This window comes from Mesocricetus auratus, unplaced genomic scaffold, assembly GCF_017639785.1.
Source record: "Mesocricetus auratus isolate SY011 unplaced genomic scaffold, BCM_Maur_2.0 Super-Scaffold_100025, whole genome shotgun sequence".
Taxonomy (NCBI): Eukaryota; Metazoa; Chordata; class Mammalia; order Rodentia; family Cricetidae; genus Mesocricetus; species Mesocricetus auratus.
In genome coordinates this window covers 17,022,055-17,043,975 of record NW_024429206.1, presented here as the reverse complement: position 1 = coordinate 17,043,975, position 21,921 = coordinate 17,022,055, and the positions used below count along the sequence as shown (strand labels likewise).

Sequence of the window (21,921 nt, the reverse complement as noted above, 5' to 3'; positions counted from 1 at the left end):
ACCAGAGTGGGGAGTGTCCATACCAGAGGGGGGAGTGTCCATACCAGAGAGGGGAGTGTCCATACCAGGTGGAGAGATGTGCATGTCAGTCTAGGGTCACCCATGAAAATCCTTGTCTTAACTCAACTAATGCTGCCTGTGGAATAAAATATACCTTCCAGAACCTTCCTGTCTCACTGCACAGCTGTCTCTGGAACAAATAAGCTTTTGCATGTCCCGGTCTATTATGAAGAAAGGAAACTTCAGTTTGAGTGGAAATTTAAATTGTTCAAGAATTTTGACAAAGAGGCCTGTTCTCAAGTAATAGTCTAGGAAACGCTTTTCTACAAATAATCAACAATGGATTAAGTTTCATGCTTCAAGAAGTCTTGGGGGGGGGAGGATTCTCAGAGAAGACCCAGGGTATGAACACAAGGCAGCCCTCGCTGAGATGCACTCTGAAGATACAATGACACATTCCCTCCTCCCCAGGCCCCACACTAACCAGAAAAGGAGGAAAAGATAATTAAACTATTTTCTCTAAATTGAGACAAAACTTGTTTTAGAAAGATATAAAAACACATAGACATTCTTTGTTAAGACTCAGGAAAAAGACTGTGGGGAAGTTAATGAATTTGAAAAATACACCAGCTTCCTTTAATGTGAAGGAGATGGCGCAACATGGTGAGGCATGCATGAGACTCCAGCATTCAGGTGGTTGAGGTAGGAGGATGGTGAGTTTTAAGCATGCATGGACTCGAAATGGAGAGGGACATTTTAAATCAAATTAACAGTAATTCTGCTGTGGGGATGTTAAGTCACGAGATGAGGTTCTATCATCGATGTGTTGGGTACTCCCCTTTCCGTCGACCCCTGGTGTCCCCTCTCTGCATAGCCATTCAATTAGCCTCTGCCTCGTGGGATTTATTCTACCTTCAGAGTAAGCTTACATCATCTTCTTGCACTGTCCCTTTACCTTTTCCCCTTTCTATCACCTGGCAGGATGCCCATAACCAAGTGGAGGGCACTTCAGACAGAGCCAAGGATGGCAGAAACCAGGTCCTTCGTTACTGTATGGAACAGCATTCTTTGCCCCACATCCAGAAACTATCTGGGTATACTTTTGGAGTTCATGGTATGCTTACATCTGAGTCTGACATTGTTTTAGAAGAATTAATGACAGACCTTTGAATAATAAACACACATCGTGTAGGTGAATGCCATGCCTTCAACTTCGGATTGAAACTTCCTGCCAAAAACATCTTTCCAAAAGAGTAATTGTTGGACTGCGAAGATGGCTCAACTGGTAAAGTTTGCCATGTAAATGTGAGGAACTGAGTTCAATTCTCAGAAGTTATGTAACCAATGGTGGTATGCTCTTGTAATCCCAGCACGGAGGTTGGGGAAGCAGATGGATTCTGGAGCTTCATAGCTGCCCAGCTTAGCTTATTGCATGAGTATGTCAGTAAGAGACCTTGTCTCAAAAATGTAAGGTGTATGATACCTAAAGAATGACGGCTGAAGCTGCCTTCAGCCTCTACATACACACACATACACAGCACACACAAAGAGCCTTGGAAATCTATGTTTATTCTTTATCTAAACACAACAAACATTTTTGAATATGACATAGATGGTTTAGATAGAAAATGCATCCACCAGGTTCATGTGTTTGAACCCATTGAACCCCAGATGGTAGCGCTACTTTGGAAAGTTGGAAGGTGAATCCCAACGAAAGGAAGTAGGTCCCTAGGAGGCAGGTTGAGGTTTATTGCCTGACTCCAGTTTATCCCATCTCAGCTTCTTCATCTGCCCTGATGTGAACGAGCAGGCTCCCACCCCTACAACTGTGAGCTGCTCCCACCCCTCAATGCCTTCCCACCATGATGGATCATATCTTCCCAAGTAGTGAGTTAAAAATAACAGCTTCCTCTCTGAAGCTGCCCTTTGTCCAGGTGTTTGATCTCAACAAAGAAAGAGGAGGCTAATACAGATGTAGAATGTATCACCTCATAGATGGGATTCCGAATGAGACTGAAAAATATCAAGCTCTAATCCCCAAGCAAAGCTCTCATAAAACCTTGTAGTAATTCTGCCAAGACAATGCACCATACTATCTTTATGACCCCCTCTATTAGGTAGCAAGATGTTTGCAAACTTAAAAGCTTTCATGGTGGAAGAGTAATTTCTTTTGTTTCATGGATCATTTGCTTCTTTTTCTGTTTGCTACCTTAGTAAGAGAAAGAAGGGGACAAAAATATCTGACATTTACGCTAATATGTTACCTGATATAAATATGTATGACTCTCAAATGCATCTACCCGTGAATGGAGAATATGTGAGCTCAGGGTGTCTCGTGCCTACAGGACCTGGGAAAGCTAACTGTAAATTCTTTCTCAGTCATGCTTCTCATGGAAGTGATTTCTCTCTGTAAGGCCATCCAGACATTACTTTCATTGTATTTGGGGGAATTATGAGGGTCAATTTTTTAAAGCTCATAATTTAATTGATAAGGAGAATTTTTTCATGCTTAGTTTCTTTACACAGCATAAAACAATCTGATCAAAAGCAAGTTCAAGGACAAGATTATTTTGCCTCATAGTTGGAGAGGGCATAGTCTATGATGGTGTGGGAGGCTTAGAGGGTTAGCCCAGCTTTCACCACAGCAAGGCAGGAAGAAACAGTAAGTGATGCCTGCACACAATTGACTTTCTCTTTCTTTGCCTTTCCCTCTGCTGTGACTTCTGCCCCCACTGAGATGGTGCCACTCACATTTGGGAAGAGATTTTCCTCCTCTACTCTCTCCAGATGCCCTCAAAGACAAGCCAATTAATGTACCTTACCAATGTCAAGGTGACAGTGGGGACTAACCATTACAATAACTTACGTGTCCCCTGGAATCCTCAGTGTCCTCATCTTAAACAGATTCCTGGGAGTAACCAATACCAAAAAAATAAATGGGTTGTGCTACTGCCCAGTGAATGTATATGCAGTTCAGCTACTTTTTCATTTGAATACAGACTTTGAAAGTCCCTGTCCACTTGAACCCCAGTAGAATGAGACATGGAGAAGTTCACATGGTTGAATCTCTAGAGGAAGTATCCAGTGGTGTTTTAAGGGTTTTTTTCACTTTTCCCTTGTATTCCACGTCTACAATGTGCCAAATATTTTAATGCTACTTTATCTTAGTGCCACTTTATTTTATGTGTATGGGTGTTTTGTCTACATGTGTACCTGTATACCATGTGAATTCAGTGCCACAGAGGCCAAAAGAGGACATCAGATCCCCTGGAGCTGGAGTTATAGATGGCTGTGAGCCACCATATGGACGCTGAGAATTAAGCTTAGGTCCTTTGCAAAGAGGCCTGTTCTCAAGTAATAGTCTAGGAAACGCTTTTCCACAAATAATCAACAATGGATTAAGTTTCATGCTTCAAGAGGTCTTGGGGGGGGGTAACCTTAACCACTGAGCCATCTCTCCAACCCCAACATTGACCCCTTGACCACTTTCCTCACTCCCTGCCAGACAAGGAAATGAATCTACTTTCTATTTCCTGGGATGTGCTCATCTTGAAAGTTACCTTATTGAAGAATAGCATTCAGCTACAAGTGTGACCACTAGTGTCCAGTAGAGTCTGTCCTCACAGAGGTCATGGTACCAATGCTGGCAGATTTTTTCTTGCATATTCTGCATCCTCTCCTAGCGCTCCACCCTCAGGGTGCTGCCAAAGTAGTAACCACAGCCTGTCCTCCATTTCTAAAAGCTGAAGGCTCTAGTGAGCTTATCTAGCTTCTATGTCAGAGAGACATGTTACAAGATGACATGAATATGTCAGAACTTATTACTGACAGAAATGGACAGGCACAACGGGTACTATGATTTTACTCTTTACTAACATCTCAAAGAGATATTTCCAAGAACACAATAGTTTTTATGGCAAATTCTGTATTTTTACAGTGGCTCTAAGTTTCTTCTCTCAACATTAGATGTCAAACATCCAACATCAAATTCCTCTACAGGAAACATCAAATGATGCAGTTTGTCTGGGCCACTTACATTGAAGCTCATAGTGCCACATCCATCAAGAACCCTATGGATGACATTTAACTACAACAAAGTAACTGACTATGTTACAGATCATGTGTTAAGTGTGGATATGTGACTCTAAACAATGTTCTATGAAGTATGTGGGGCATGGGTATTCCCCCAAACAGGTGCATGCATGACATTGCCTGTCCTCAATTCTTGTACATATGTGCAGACCCTGGCACATAGGAGAAGCTAAGGTCATACGTTGGTGTATTCTCAGCAGGAGCAGAGAAACTTGATCCTCAGAAACTCCCCACCCTCAGGAGGCTGCAAGATCCCAGCAGTAGGGGCTAGTGGGGTGGCTCAGTTGGTGCAGAATAAAAGCATGAGGACTTGGTTTCAGATTGCCAATATACACAAAACTTGGACTACAGAATCATGGGAAACCTTGAGCCCTGCTCATCCAGTTGAATTGATGATCCTGAGTTTCAGTAAGAGACCCTAGCTCAGGAAAAATAAGGGATATATGTCACTTGTATGTACTTCACTTGGTATGTTCTTACCACCTCACATGTACTTACCATTGGCATAGATTCACACTCATGTGTATATTCACCTCACAACACCACACACATACACTCAAACCCCTCTCCCCACACACAATAACTAAACTTAAAAAAAGACTCCAGCAGCAGCATTCCTATTGCAGAGGTAAGACAGAAAACGTCAAGTCAGCAACAATGAGGCATAAGAGACCATGTGAAGTGTGTCAAGATAAACAAACGCAGCACCATTCATTGTCATCACTATTTCCCTATTAATTCAGTTGCAATAGTGGGTTCTGAACCAAAGTAAATCTAGGTGTGGACTTACCTCTGCAACTCACATTCAAAATACTGTGGGAGAGGATGGTCTCTTCTGAGGGTCTCTCCTTGTCTGGGAAATGGACATATTAGTTGTATGAAATCAGTAAGCAAGCTGTACTACCTAGCTCAGTAGCTAAGTAAAAAATGAAGGTTACTGTCATGCTTAGTTCTCAGTCTAGCAGTGGACCCTTCTCCACACAATCCACTTAAGGAACTGGGGTCTTCAGCATCTGGGTCTACCATCTCTGAAGTTCTCCACATACCTGACTAGATCCTCTGACTCCAATCAACCAACAAAGGAAGAGACAGCAAACAAATGTAGCTCTCACAGCAACAGAATCAGAACTTGGGCACGTGGCTGCTGGAAGAGAATGTCAAACTGGGAACCCAGATGGATAAAGACAATGAAAGGAATGCTAAATGATTTGTCAGAATCTCAGTGAAATCTCCTGCCTGTGGGATTGTTGAAGACATGAAATGAGATGTTGTTGGTAGAGCAATTTGTCTGTGTTTGGCATGGGAGCTCATAAATATTAACTAGCATGGCATGTAGAAAGCAGATCTGAAATATTTCATATACAGTGTTTGATGGTTAATATTGAGTGTCATCTTGACAGGATCTAGAGTTGCCCAGGAGAGAGTCATCTGGGCTTGTCTATAAGTTTTAGATCAGGTTAACTGAGAGGAGCAGCACCATTCTACCGACTGGGGTCCAGGACTGAATGAAAAGAGAATTAACCAAGCACCAGCATCCATTTCTCTCTGATGCCTGACTCTGGACACCATGTGACAAGCTGCCTCACACTTCTACCTCTGTGATTCCCCACCATGACAGACCCTCAAACTGTGATTACAACAAACCTTCCCTTCCTTGAGTTGTTTTTGTTATAGCAACTTAATGTTGTCAACATTATGTTGTCATAGCAACATAAGAAACATCTCACACTTATGGTATAATATTCTCAGTGAATGTCAGATATTTTAAACATTACTAGTGCTAGTAGTGAGACTGTATTATTATTTCAGATAATTGTATAGCCTAAGATGGTAGATAAATGACCAGAGGGCCTAGACTAAGAAGAAACTTTTTTATGAGGGAAATTTCATTTATATTGTTCTATGGGTGAGGGAAAAAACATGTTGAGGAGTACCTGCTCTTCTCAGGCATGCTGCAGTTGGCTACCAAAGTAAGCATAACCCCTCAGTCATCTCTGTGGGGTCAACATCAGTGCACCCTCTCTGCATAAAGGCAGAATAAAGAGCGCAAGCCAAATGATGTTGTAATCCTACAAAGAAATCAGACTCCTTCCTTGTCTTCAGGAGAAAACCAGGAGGAAGGCATTGCCAGGCATCACTGTTGATCACAAAGTTTCAGTGGGCTCAGGGTTCCAAGAAAATTAACACCAAAGAAACTACGCTTCAAAAAATAAAGGAAGTGACAGCAAAGTCAGTTTATAAGGTTTCAGAATTGGTCCAGGGCGGGAGTTCTGAGAGAAACTGAATTCCTCATTTTTCACTTTAAAGGCTATGATAGTGAGAGGTGGCTGCCGTGTGCCATCTTGCAGTCCCTGCAAGTATGACCCTTCCAGCTTATTTCAACTTGTGTAGCTTTCCGCATCGGTTGTGTCTCTGTCTGTATCTTTTCAGGGAAGAAGGCTTTGTCTGTCTGATTGCTTCTCTTTCTGTTTCCCATCGCTGTCGCCAGTTTCATGATCTGGGAAGCCACAAAGCACAGCTAAGTCTTCATTCCATTGGCAGGTGGCTCACGAGAGGCCACAGTAAGATGCTGGACAGCGAAGAAATAGGAGGGAGGGAGGGAGGGAGGGAGGGAGGGAGGGAGGGAGGGAGGGAGGGAGGGAGGGAGGGAGGGAGGGAGGGAGGGGGAAGGAATGGAAGAGAAGAAGGAGGAGGAGGAAGAGGAGGAGGAGAATGAAGAGGAGGAAGGGAGACGAGGAAAAATGGCACAATGATTCTCACTGCATTTTCCCGATAAGCAAATATCTTCAAGGAGCACAGTTAAGAGAATCTGCTGTTTACAACATACACCTGGTCCTCCATGCTTCTCACTGTTTCTCAAGGCTTCCTATGGCTCTCTGATTGGAGCAGTCTCAAAGACCTGTTTTTTAGGCATCAGGAACACCCAGGACCAGTTTCTGCAAGTGGAGCTCAGCGCCAGATCTCTTTTCACAGTGGGAGGGAAGAGAATTGATGCCCCTCCTTGCTGCCCACCCCTGCTAGTTCCTTCGCTCGACAGATGACCCTGCTGAGTGCAGCTGGCTTTTCTTACACCTTAGGTTTCATATAAACCACATGTAGCATCCTTGGACTCCACTCAGCCCCAGTTATTAGGTGTTTTTCCTTCTTGGCAGGGTGAGAGCAGGAGGGAAGGGGGTATGGCTCCTCAAGGCTGCCATTGCACCAACCTACTCCACCCAGAGGAGATCCTACCACAATACCTATGGAGAATTCAGATGTAACTGCTGCCACCTCATGTTTCTTTGGTAAAAATACCTTACCATATGCAGAGATGTATTCCAAATACTTTCTCTTTTTTCTTTCTTCTTTCTTTTTTTCTTTTGTGGACGACTATACATTCATTGTGTTTGAGAGGCAGAGTAAAGGGGAAACCCCAGCAGGAAGACTAGGTTCCTGGTGAAGAACAGGAAGAATATAATTGGAATCTGTCTTTTTCCCAAATACTTATCTATTGTCATTCATGTTGCAGCCCAGAGACTGGCCCCTATAATCTGAGAGTTTCTTACCTTTGTGTGTGTCAAGCCTCATGCTCTCCCTACAACCCCCTTCCAGTAGCTCAGTCCAGGGATCTCTTAGTTTTCTCTGATATCCACAAGGCCACCTTCTCCCTATATCCATGATGCAGGGTGTCTCTCCAGGGTCACAACTAAATGGGCACAATGATCCTGTGCCTTCCAGCCATCTGTCCAAGGATTATCATCCAGTTCACAAACCACCATGTGAAATGAAAGCTACATTTCCACACTGACAAAAATATGGAAGGTGACAATTCTGAGACATCCCACATTTCCCCTCTTCTGATCCTTACTGGGAAAGCACCCTCAAAAATGCATTTGGTGTTTTTAAGACTAATATAGATCAGTGGTTCTCAACCTTCCTAAAGCTGAGTCCCTTTAATACAGTTAGTTCTTCATGTTGTGGTGACCCCCAACCACAAAATTATTTTCATTGCTACTTCATAACTTTAATTTTGCTACTGTTATGAATCATAATATAAATATATGATCTGCAGGATAGTTGATATGTGAACCCTGTGAAAGAGTTGTTTGACGTCCCCGTACCAAGGGTCCCCCACTGCTGTTTTAGATACTGTCACAAACCCAGCAAGCCGCTCCTGACACCTTGAGGCTTAAAGGATGCATGAATTAGTGGCCTGGCCTGGAGCACAGGATGGTACCCATTGTGTTGAACATGTTTCATGGAGAGAAGTCCACACAATCAAGGATGACGCTGTCTTTCTAGGCAGTTCCTGGGCTCTGGACTTGCCTACACAGACGTCCCTCTGTCTATTTTGAGGACCCATGTTCTACTAAAGGGTCAGGGTTTTAGTAACAGAATTATGGTGGCATGGAAGTAATAAAACCAATGCCAGCTACCCTTCGCACAGTGCTTAGCACATGCTAAGAGTAGGTGAAATGGCCTTGCTTACACAGTCCTGTCCCATTTACACATTAAATCCTGAGACTCCCAATCAGCAGGTGTTGTAGTGGAGACAAAGGCTGAGTGCGTTATCAGTGATTTGATGACTAGCCACTGGGTTACAGTAAGTGGTTTTCTGAAGTCCAGAAGCATGACTCTAGGGTTCATGGTGTTCAAGACTATTTTAAGCAACTCCATAGAGAGAGGAAATTGTCAGTTTTAAACCAATGGAGACAATAGCACAATAGAAAGACAAAACCTGGAAATGCAGCCCATATATAAGCCTGTTCACAATGGAGACAGAGAGCTAGGCTCTAACTTGCAACTCTTGCTCTTTGGGAAGATCTTGTGACAGTTTTAGAAAGGGGAAGACTAAAGAATAGAAATTATTGTTGTAATCATTATTCTTATTTCTATTCCAATATATTATTTTTTCCAAAAGTTTATTCCCCTAAATTAACTAAGACATCCTTAGTCTTCATCTCTTCCTCAACAAACTCTTCCCCCTTATACTTGGCCAAGTATAGTTGATCCAAGATCATATTAATTGTTGGGAGTTCTACATGAATAATTGCTTTGAATTAACACCAGTTAATTGAATTTGCAATATAATAATATTTGGTGACCCACTTTGTACATGAACACAATTAAGGTATTTTCAGGACTGCTATTAGAAGGGAAATGTCCTGCTGTCTTTTTAAAAATGTAGGTTAAAATAGCATGTATATTTTGTTTTTAGAATCCCTAAAGTTCCCTTGATGTACCAAATCTGTTTTTCAGCCTAACTCTTCTCTCCCAAGATTCTCTTGGAATTGATCCAAAGGAAATGCTGTTGTAAGCCTGGTGTGGATCACCTCTCTTTTCTGTTTGGGGATTTCTGTATGTATATCAGAAACTAGGGCAAGGGATGGCTGTACATGCAGTTGTGGCTTGTTGCATGCTAGACACAGAATACAGTAGTTAGCATTGCTCTTTATCAGGGAATGCAAGGGACATTAGTAACTGATAATCCTGTGTATTAGCCAGGGTTCTCTGACAGAATGAAAATATATATTAAAAGGGGATTTATTAGCCTGGCTTACAGACTGTGGTCTGGATAGTCTAACAATGGATTTTCCCAGGATGGAAAGGCCAAGAATGCAGTCGTTGTTCAAATCTGTGAGGCTGGATGTCTCAGCAGTCTCAACCTGGTTACGATTCCTGAAGAGTTGCTGGTCTTCAGACATCGGAATTCTGAAGAAGTTGGATGTAGTACCAGCCACAGCATCAGGAAAGATGAACCTGCCAGAGAGATTGAGGATGAGCAGGCAAACTCCCAAACTTCCACATCCTTTCATCTGAGTTGCCACCAGGTGAGGCCCAGGTTTAGAGTGGGTCTTCCTAATTCAAGGAACCGAACTAAGGAACTCTTTCCCAGGAGAATCCAGCTGCTTGGATTTTAGTTGATTTCACTTGTGGTCAAGTTGACAACCAAGATTAGCCATCACAGTCCTACAATGTGCTGCCTTTCTCTGCTCTGCTTTGCCCCTGGTGTCATAAACTGGGGCCTCCAGCCTTGTTCCTACTCTATAACAGAGCCTGGGTGAGAGATAGTGGTTACATAGAGAAGGAGGGTGAATCTGGGAGATGGGACAGGAAGAAGTAAAGCTGACTCCATCCTTTCCGATGCTTGATCTCCTCGACAAGAGCCTACTGACCTCTCAGTATTCAGTCTTCACCTGGAAGAAGTGTCATTCTACTCTCCAATGGGCATTAAGTACAAACCCTACCCATCAGCATTTTCTAGGCCACCAACATTCTATGTGCCAAGCCTTCTTGTATCTTCAAAGTCTTTCTGCTTCTAGTGAATGAAATCTTATTTCAATAGGGCCTTATTGCCTCCACCTTGCTTCATAGAAATCAATGTAATGTCACCCAGCAATGTGTCATGAACTTGTCGTTTGAATTAACTGCGATGCTGGAGCTAAAGGTTGAGCAATCTTGCTGCCGAAGGCGTTTTCCTCTAACAGCTCCATAAAGTGGGCAGCAAAATTAATAGTTGGCTGTAAAGTGGTCATTTGCAGGTTGCTGGGTGTAGCAAAATGGTAACTGTTAGAACCCAGGATCTGCTGCCATGGTGCAGAAAATACTTCATGAGAGGACAGTGTAGTTCTAAAGTTTGTCAAAGCAAACACAGTCCAAGGCTGATAGGTCAAAGCACGATATGAGTTCATATCAAGAAGGAGGCTATCTGAAGTCCAGTGAAAAAAATCTTAAGTAGGCTGGACTACAGAATTTAGACTCAAGAATGGGAGAAAATAAATCTTCATTGTTTAATCCACACTTTTTGGCAATTTCTTATAGTAGCCAGATGTGCTAAGATAGTGACATTTAAACAACTTACCTTATGAATTCTGAGAAGCAACATAATAAATGATGTTGTGATGGTGGTAATAACAGTAAAGATGGTGAATATGATGATGATGTGGGGGTGATGATATTGGTGGTGATGGTGCAATGATGGTAATTATCACCATTGTCATCATCATTGCCATTTTAATCACCACCACCATCATTACCAGTGGCCATGATGATGAAGACAGTGGTGGTAATGGTGATGATGATTGTGATGATTATGAGGATGATGTGATATTAGTGGTGTTAATATTAATAATGGTGAAAATGTTGACTATGAGGCTTATGTCTATATACTACTTACCACTGTAAGCCAAGTACTGCCCTAATAGTTTTTCCCTGTTATGGGATGTTCATACACTTTGTGAAAATATATTGTTGTGATTGGTGTAACAAAATGCTGAACCACCAATAGCTAGGCAGGAGATGTAGGAGGGACTTCCAAGCAGAGAGAGAATTCTAGGAAAAAGAAGGCAGAGTCACCAACCAGACTCAGAGGAAGCAAGATGGGCAGTATGAAGAAGAGGTAACAGCACATGTCAGAACATAGATTAATATAAATGGGTTAATTTAAGTTATAAGAGCTAGCTTGGGGTAAGCATAAACTAAGGTCGAGCATTCATAATTAATAATAGGCCTCCATGTCATTAGTTGTGAGCTAGAGGTCCAAAGAAAAATCCATCGACATATCCCATTATTTCTTCATTGTTAGCTATATAAACCAAGGAGAAAAATTTAAAACTTTGTTAAAGACATTGAGGCATTGAACTAAGCAATCTGGATCCAGTGCTCATGATCCATATCCATAGTGTAATGTCACTCTATAGAGGGGGACACTTTTGTGTATTTGTAGACACATCTAGGCAAGGTAAATAGTCATATACAGGTAGTCATGTTGACCAGAGAGTCCCATAACTCCTCTGGATTTCTCATCAATATATCAAGGAATAGATAGATCCTGCTTTTACAGGATGATTATGAAGGTAAAATGACTTCTTAGCAAGGAGATCTTAGCGGAATTCCTGGTACATGGTAATTGTTCAATAAAGTATTTTAGTATCATTATTATATAATTGCTTTTTCAATAAAGGGTTGGACATACAGAAAATAAGCAAAATCATCCTTGGAGGAAAGATCAGGGGGGGCACATCCAATACCAGCAAATATGAGAAATGTTTCCAACAGCGTATCACTTTTCCACATTTCTCATATTTGCTGATGTTGGATGGGCCTAGGAAGCTCATTGCCATCAATGATGACTAACAAGGAGGGCGGAGAATCAGGATGACATCCTGTGATATCTAGGAGAGTTCCATGGCAAGAAGCATGAGTCCCTGCATCCCAGTCTACAGGGAAGTGATAGACATTGAGGGATGGTCCTAGTACCAGATCTACTTATTGGACACAGGAAGCCATGGATCTTGTTTAGATGCTCTGTGGAATCTCTTCCCATTTCCATCTCTACTCATGAGCTATCATCAATCCCTACTCATTTTCCCCATTCATTAATTCTCCCTGGAACAATGGATCATGATGAAGCAAGGATGATGGAATATCTCATTGCATAAAGAGTACATTGATTCCATTGTTTGCTGGTTATTTAATATGTGAAGTGGACATATTTCTCATATAAAAAGGAAATATTTAAGGTAAATGTCTACTTATATGTGAATGAATGTATACATATTTGTTGCATTTCAATTTTAAATATTGCTACTTCTTTCTTATTACCAATACCTCACCTGAAAATAATTGAACATCTTATCTCATTAGCAACACCTAATATAAAAGAGTATCCCCAAAAGAAAGCTCTGAATTCACCAATAAATAGTAAATTGCACTTACCAGAATCACTGCTATTTTATCAAGTGAAATGTAGAAAATTGCTATTAAAAATGTCCTAGACTTCAATTTTGCAAAATATCTCAAGATTACTCTCAGGATTCAACCAAGAGGAAAGATAAATAAGAAAAGAAATAGATAAATTGGGCAATAACGGGAAAGAATGAGATTCCAACCATCTGTATTGACTTTGTTTTTTATAAGAAACACAAGTAATTTGAAAGCACACTTTTCTCAGTGATAAATTGTCAAGTGAGAGCAAGTGCATAAACAGACAACTGGCAAGCCTCTGAGGACTCTGCTATATTGCAAAATGATCTCAGAGTCACTGAAATTGCCAGATAAACTACAGGACAATTGTTCCTTGGAAGTTTCTTTTATTGAGAGATGCTGTCTTAAAGAAAACATTTAAGTAAATTAAAAATGATGCAAAAACATCACAAGCAACAAATAATGTGGCATCAAAGATTATAGATCAGCAGTATTATTTTGTTTTGATTGTGGCCTTTCAGGTTTTAGCAGTTACAAGTAACATATGCGTTCTATGTTGTGGTGCTTCCTGTGAGTCACTCGTGAGAGGCAGGTGCTGTCCCCCCAAGGTCAGCCATATTGTGGCTGTGGATCCCATCTCACCTGAACATCCACCTGTGGCATACCTGTCTTGAACTTACTCACATGTTTTATGGACCCAGATTCTCCTAGAACTGGGCCAGAGACCTCATGTCCTCACTGACTGTTGCTTAGAGGCCCCCTTCTGTTACTGGCCATAAGACTTCCCACAGCACAGGTCACCATGCTGCAAGTGGTATTCCTTGGGATGAGCAAATGAGAGAATGAGCACCCAGAATGGCAACCAAGCTTTCAGTAATCTTCCTCAGATGGAATATTGTACAAACCCCAATGTATTCTTTCATTAGGGGTCAGTGAGTCAGGCCTGCCTTTTTATGTGTGTGGGTGTTTTACCTACATGTATGTCTGTGCTGCATGTGTGTCTGTGCAACATGTGCATGCAACAGATCCCCTGGAACTGGAGTTACAGACTGTTGTGAGCTGCGATGTGGATGTATGTCAGGAATGGTACTCAGGTCCTCTGCGAGAGCAGCCAGTGCTCTTGACTACTGAACCATATCTCCAGTCTCAAAGCCATGACAATTTTGGGGGGGAAGGGTGCATTTCGAGACAGGGTTTCTCTGTGGCTTTGAAGGCTGTCTGCATGGTCAGTGATGCAGGTCCCTCAGATCTCTCTCTACAGTCCTGGAACTAGCTCTTGTAGACAAGCCTAGTTTCAAACTCACAGAGATCTGCATGCCTCTGCCTCCCAAGTGCTGAGATTAAAGGCGTGTGATACCACCACCTAGCCAGCCATGGGATTTTTATCTAACCATTTTTAAAGGTTACTTTCTTTTCTTTTTTTATTTTAGAAACTCTTATTTACATAACCATCTCCCCATTCCCTCGCCCTCCCATCCTCCCATGCTTGCCACCGATCCCCCAACTCACCCCTACCCACTCCCCAGGAATAGTGACACCCTCCACTGGGGATCATCAAAGTCCATCACATCATTTGGGGAGGGCCAAGGCCCTCCTTTCCAAAAAGGCTATTTTCTTATAGCGTTCTTTACATATAATATATAGTGTGGCTATCTGGAGGCTGGGACTAATTCATTGGCGTCTAAGGAAGTCCCCCTTACTGCCTGACAAGAAATTAATGTGTTTATCAGAGAGAGCCTTCCATGTCACTGGAAACTAATCACAGTGAGTCTCCACTCTTTATTCAATGAAGTATCAGCCTCACACCCAGTAGGATGTGAACCAGTTTTCACAGTTCATGCCTCTTTAAAGTGACTCAGTAACCAACTCCATTTCCATTTTTCTTTCACTGTCTTGTGCGACTGCATGAAGAAAGTGTGGCTTTCACTCTACACTTATATCTATGCACCACTCTTGTGCCATCTATTTAATAAAGAGAAAGCAGGTCTCAGGCGTAGGATTCTGGTGGACAACCAAATCCTGGTAGGACTTATTATTATGTGAGGGAGTTCATAATTAGGGGGAGGTTATGGGTAATTCTTTGAATTTTCTAGTAATGATAGAAATTTTCCCTTAAACCGTTTTTAAAGATTTATTTTTATATTTGATTAGGTGCTTTTGTACATGCGCATGACAGGCAGTTGTGAGACACCAGATGTGGATGATGGGAGCTGAAGTGTGTCCTCTGTAAGAGCAGAAAGTGTTCTTAATCACTGAGCAATCTCTCCATTCCTAAAAAGTTTTTAATGTATATTTATTGATATGGAACCATGGGACATTTTGTACTGTGACTATTCTATTTCACTGAATTTATCATTTGTAACAGACTGCCATTATTTAGCTATCCACCAGAATCCTATGCCTGAGACCTGTTTTCTCTTTATTGCTTTAGTTTTTACCATTGTATATCATTTACTTATGTAAGTGTATTAAAAATAAATTCATTTTACTATTCATAGTCATTGACTATGGCAAGCAGAGGCATCAGGGGCCTTTGGAGAGCTATGTATGCTGATTGTATGAGTATGTCCAGAAGGAGAGATGATAAGGTGGAGGTTAAGTCTTGGTAAAGTTTTGATAAGAGGCCACGAAAGAGAGTAGTATTTAATTGATGGATTGATAAGCGAATTCCATGCATCTCTCCTGAGACTCTGTGAGATAGTTTTCATATTTGAAATAAACAGCCGTGCGTTGGTGGCGCACGCCTTTAATCCCAGCACTCGGGAGGCAGAGGCAGGCGGAACTCTATGAGTTCGAGGCCAGCCTGGTCTACAAAGTGAGTTCCAGGACAGCCTCCAAAGCTACAGAGAAACCCTGTCTCGGAAAACCAAAAAAAAAAAAAAAAAAGAAATAAACAATAGGTGCTGGTCAGTGGGTGTTATACCCCATAATTCACATATGGAAGTCATTATCAGCACATGATGGAATATGCAGATGGAGCCTTGGAGAAGAAAATAGGTCTATAGGTAATAAAAGTGGGGTGCACCACTAAGAAGAAACAGCAGAGGACTTCCTGTCTCTGTCCATTTCCAGGGTATATGGTAAGAAGGGACCCTCCTATGCTACAGGAGAAGAAATTTCACCAGGGACTGAGATGACAAATACTTTGATCCTGGAATTCCTGCCATGTGTCACACAGCCTTTAGTATCTCCTTAAGTCAATTTAAGTTGATGAATATCATAGGTCATGAATTTGGGGGCTGGTGATGTGTCTTTTCTGGTAGAGAGCTTTCATAGAATGCATGAAAACCCCAGTTTCAATTGTCCCAGCAGCACATACATTCGATGTGGTGACAAAAGCCTGTGATCTCAGCCTCAGGAGGTAGACACAAGAATTCAAGATCATTCTTGGCTTCATACTGAGTCCAAAACCAGCTTGGACTACATGAGACCCTGTGTCTTTTTTTAACAAGGGCAATTTATTTCATATGAGGAACTCAGCAGAGAAAACTGATGCCCAGGCAAGCTTATGCAACATAGAAATTAGTAACTACTGAAAACTACCAACCCTAGCAATGTAAAGATGGTGGAATGAGGTACCTGAGTCCAAGGGTCAGACCACTAGAAAGAAGTTAGACCCTTGTTGAAATGTCCTTCTTCTGAGCTGTAGCCCACATGAGAATTATTCAGATAAGAGCTAGAGGGAGACTTGACAAAAGATGTAAAAGGTCACTTGGATGCCATCATCCATGCAATACAGCAAATAAACTGAGAAATAGGCTGAGCCCCTTCCCCATCCCAAAAAGTCAGCAAGTAGGAACCCCTGAACAGGCTAGCCTGTGGGAGTCAGGACCTGTATCACATAAGAGCAGCAGAGAGACAGACAATAAACGCATGGGATGGGAGCAGTAAGCCATTCACACAGGGTAAAAGTTAAGATTTGAGACACTTCTGTGCTCCTTTACCAAATCCAGTTTGTGACTCTGATACCAGAGATTTTGGAATTAAATATTCACTCAATAAAGATGAGTTGACAGTCTCCCGCCCCTCATTTCCCTAAACTGCATTAAATGCCTTTTAACCAGAAAGGGTTCCGTTCCATGCAGAACAGATTGGAGTGACAGCTGACTCTAGGAGAGTATCGTGGGGCTGAGTCACTGCTTGGCTGCAATCCCACCTCTCCAGCAAAAGGCAGGGCTAAGATTCAAGCCACATATGAAGACCTCCAAGGAACATCTTCCAGACCCTTTTCATCAATCTGCATGACTGCAGGATATCAGGGATGTTGGTTTCTGTCCTAGGGCTGAAAGAAGTGCCAGCTTGTACCAAATGAATGGTCCCCTGCTGTGGCCTTGAGATTTACAAGCTGAGAAACACCAGATGCTGAACACTTAAAGATATTCTGATATTTTTCCAGTTCTTTTCCTGTAGGGAGCTGGTATCTGTTCTCTGCCTTTGAAATTTAACATGACCTTCAACATACAGCCTATATAGGTGACAAATCATTTGGTAAATGGTTGCCAAAAAAAGTATGTTTTCTGTCTTATGTGGAACTTGGGCTCTAATGTATTCTTGTATACGTGTAAACGGGTGTTAAGTGTGAATAACATCTAAAGGAGATCGAGAGAGGGCAATAGTAGATGATATGGAAGGATGGAGATGGACAAAAGAGAGCATGGGATGTTGAAGACAAAAAGAAACTCAGAGGGGAAGTTTCGAGAAAGAATCAGGGGGTAGCTGTAGATTGGAAAAGAACCATGAACCACAGGCTGTTTGACAATGTCCTAGTGACATCTATCAAGTTAAATTCTGATAAAAGAAACTTAAAATAAAATAGTGCTGTGGCACTGGCTCAGTGGGTAAGAACATTTGCTATGCACATCTGAGGGTCTGAGTTCAGCACCCACATACAAAGGAGGCTTGGTAAATACACATGGCTATTACTTGGTGCTATGGTGGTGGCAATAGGAAGATGCTGAAAACAGGAGGATTGCTGGCAATTGCTGACTTCTCATCTTGCTCCAGGATGCATGGTATGCTCATCTCAAGAGAATAAGTCTGAGAGTGACCGAGTAGGACACTGGCTGTGCTCTTCATGCCTTTGAGCAGACACTGGTAAGGATGCATACCAGGGGAGCAGAGTGGCAGGGGAATAGTGAGCTAAAATGGGACCAGGGGGGCTACAGAGAGAAAGCTAGAGTTTTGCCACTATTTTAAGCACCACAAAAGATATTATATTTAGCAGGGGAAAATGCACCTAATTTCACCTCTCAATATTCTGGACTAGCTGATATAAAGTGCTGGAGATATGGTTCAGTGGATAAAGACACCTGCCACAAAGAAGCCTGACCACCTGAATCTGATCTGATCTCTGGAACCCACGTGGAAGAAGAAAGAAATAAAGAAATCCTCCACATGTTTGCATTCTCTCTCTCTCTCTCTCTCTCTCTCTCTCTCTCTCTCTCTCTCTCTCTCTCTCTCTCTCTCTCTCTCTCTCTCTCTCTCCTCAAAAGCCTTACCATCCAAGAAACTCAGGATCTGAAGAGTTCCCAGTAAGCAGAGCAGTGGTGATACACCTTTAATACCATCTCGGGGAGGCAGAAGCAGGCAGATATCTGTGAGTTTGAGGTCAGCCTGGTCTACAAAGTGAATTTCAGGACAGTCAGGGCTACACAGAGAAACCCTGTCTTAAAAAACCAAAAGAAAAAAAGAAGTGCCCAGTATACAAAGGATGTGGCTGTGTGGATGTCACTGGCTTGGCTGATGGAAGGGCTCCCTGGGTGAGTCACTGAGGGTCCTGTGGACTGATGGCCTGTTTTTCCTTTATTTGTATGTTCCTGTCTTCTCTCATTGTGATGTCTGGGAAGAGACTATGTTATCTGAGCTGTTTTCTACATATAGTTTTCTTTTTATATCTCCCTGGGGTACAATTCTGAGTTGATTTCAACCCATGGTACTATGTGGCCGTGTCCATAGGCCCACTGAGCCCATCACATTTGAACAAATTTGGTTAGACAGATGTGTCATGGCTCCCTCCCAGATGTTCCTGCTAAGTGCTGTTGTGGATATGAAGAGTGACAATATCAGTTGCACTTTTAATGTTCAGCAAATTGCTGCAGAATTTGCCCAGAGGCATGTGTGCAGATCCAGTGGCTGGCAAGTGTTCTGTCTCATATAAGTGAGGTTTTAACTTCAGTTTTAAATGAACAGGGTGGGCATTGAAGAGATTTCATGATATATACCAATCCATTTCCATTCACCAAGAGCCACAGAGAAACCAGTCCAGGAATTTCAGACATCTGATCGACCAGTCAGTTACTTAGTTTCTAATTCAGCCTCACATGAACCCCCCCCCATCTCTTAAGGGTTTGATTATTTCTCATAGGCACAATGTCTTGCTGTTGGAGTTGAACACAGTTGACTCAGTTCATGGAGTTAATGTTCTGAGGTGGAAGTTCCTCTGACTCATAACCTCTGTTTATTTCCCATACTAAACGAGTATGGCATTAATTCCTCTCTCTGTATTGGTAGATGTCCTCCAGCAAAGTAAGATAAAAGAGATAGAAGCCATGCTGAGGCTGAACAGATAGATCAATCAGTAAAGTACTGGCAAGGCAAGCATGGGAACTGGAGTTTAACCCAGCCAACCCATGTAAAAAGGTCAGAAATGGGCTGGAGAGTTGACTCTGTGGCTAAGAGCACTTGTTGCTCTTACAGAGGACCAGAGTTCTATTCTGAAAACCCACATGACCACTCACAACCATTTTTAACTCCAGTTCTAGTGGATTTGGTGTCCTCTTCTGACCTCTGTAGCACCAGACATGCAGACAGAACACCCACACAATAAAATCATAAAATACTGGTGTTTTTGTTTAAAGTCAGGCATGGTAGTGCATTCTTATAACCTCAGCACTGCAGAGGTGGAGACAGTAGGATGATGCCTGGGATTCACTGGCAGACTGGTCTAGCCTAGTTGATGAGCCACAGGGTCAAAATGAGACTGTCTTGACAAGCAAGATGGATGGTTCCAATGAAAGGACACTGCAGGTTGTCCTCCAGCTTCAGTGTGCACATACATGGTATACATGCATACACACATACATTCACACACATACACTCTCTCTCTCTTCTCTCTCTCTCTCTCTCTCTCTCTCTCTCTCTCTCACACACACACACACACACACACACACACACACATGCAATAAGAAGAAGCCTGCCCAGCTCTCACTGCATAGCAGAGCAAGTATGACAGGCTTTCTTCCTGTAAGCAGCCACGGAATGACAAGAGCCTCCCATCCCTAGTTATTTTCATTTGAGACATGATTTATCTCTAAGGTGTTTCTCCTCAAATGCTTTGTGCTCTGAATGCACCAGAGCAAACTCCAATAAGAACCTGAAATTCACTGGGCACTATGTCTGTTTACAGTGCTGAACAGCACAGAACTTGCCAGTCTTCGAGGTCTCAGGTCAATCTGAACATAAATACAGGTATTTGGCACAGCAGGCACTTAAGAAAACAGTAAAACTGTCCAAATAAACCTAGAGAACCTGCCTGGGTGTCATTTTCCCATTCTTTCTTGCTTAGCCTCTTTTTGGACACTGACTCAGAAGGGTAGTGGAGTGATATCTCTGACCTCACCCCTTCTAGACACAAAACTTGGAGGACATAGCCACTTGTCCTGACAAATAGTGACCATAAGTACACAGTGGTTGTTCTGCTGGGCTCACATTGGTGATTATCATGAGAAACTGATTCTGGAAACACTGAGAAAAATTCGAATGTGTAAATCAGTCTCCAAACTCCCCAACTTTAACCTTTAAGCACTGAGCATGTGTTAATTGTTCTGTATCTCTAGACAAGTTGATGGTATTTTGAGGTCTAAAAGAGACACACCACTGAAGTTTGCTTTCAAGGATAAGAGAGGATGGCAGACAAAAGTGCTGCCAGGAAATTCAGGGATGGGAAGGCACTGGCTGTGGTCTTTGTTTCTTTTTCTTTCTTTACCAAAACCCCAGATAAGACAGAAAAATTAAGTGCTTAATAAAATAGGATTCGTCTCAATGAGTCCTTAAGACATCACTTTCTTCTTTAACCTCTGCATGCCATTAACATATGTGGGGAAGGGATGCTAGGCAGCTCCATGGGTGATGAATGTGCTTACAATACAAAGAAGGACATGGTGTGGGTCCAACATCCATGTAAAAAGTTCAGAATGGTGATGATGACCTGTGCCAATAGTCTAAGTTGGGAAGGCAGAGACAGGAAGCCTGGGGCTTGCTGGGCAGCCAATATAAATGGATTGGCAAGCTCTAGGTTCAGTAAGAGACCCTGCCTCATACAACAAGGTGGAGGACAACTGAGGAAGACATCCAACATTGACCTCTGGCTTCTATATGTGAATATGTAATACACTGACACAAACACACACACACCACATACACATGCAGAGAAGATGGTATGATACAGCAAGAATACCACAGCAGAATAAAGGAAGGACTGCACCTAGTTTACACATTATTATATCCAAGTACCAGAGTGGGGCTCATATAAGTAGACGGTCACTAAATATTCTAGAAATAGATGGATGGAAGCCATAGAGTTCCATAAAGATGGCCTTCACCACAGCAATACTGGATATTTATTTAATAAGATGCTTGAGGTGTATTACATATTGGATCATAAATGTCAGCAAAGACCTAAGCTGTATTCATCCATCAGGTCCTCCAACTGTAGCACCTTATGGTAACATGATGGTTACCACAGATCCAGCCATCAGCTCCTCACAGGATAGGATAAAACAGAAAAAAGACAGATATTCTTTCCTTGCATTTGCTTTTAATCATGTAAGAGAAGTCTAACAATTTCCAGAGAATTCCTTGTGTCTCATTGTGGCTAAGACTAAGATCCATGTTCCATCCCTAGCCCAAAGGAATGAAATCACACAAATGCACTTGACCAATCATAACATGCAGGGGTTAACACTGCCTGTTCCTTCATGCATCCAGTGATGTTAAAAATCAAATAGGAGACACAGAATTCTTGGTGTCATATAGAAAACCAGCCTACTTAGATATCTCATTCCATATAGGTGGAGTCCTGGAACTCTGACTAGGATCAAAGAGGGAATGAAGAACAGTCATATATATATATATATAGGAAAGCTA

At 42.1% G+C, this 21,921-nt stretch overlaps 1 long non-coding RNA gene across 1 annotated transcript in view; it reads right to left on the bottom strand.

Moving 5' to 3' along the window:
* Positions 1 to 7,449: 7,449 nt before the first annotated feature.
* LOC121134037 overlaps positions 7,450 to 21,921 on the bottom strand; it is a 57,478-nt gene continuing 43,006 nt past the window's right edge. The window contains exons 4-6 of the long non-coding RNA XR_005871045.1: positions 11,249 to 11,403; positions 9,633 to 9,831; positions 7,450 to 7,524 (exon numbers count right to left, since the gene is read on the bottom strand). This is a non-coding gene — a long non-coding RNA (uncharacterized LOC121134037). The remainder of the gene's footprint in view (positions 7,525 to 9,632; positions 9,832 to 11,248; positions 11,404 to 21,921) is intronic.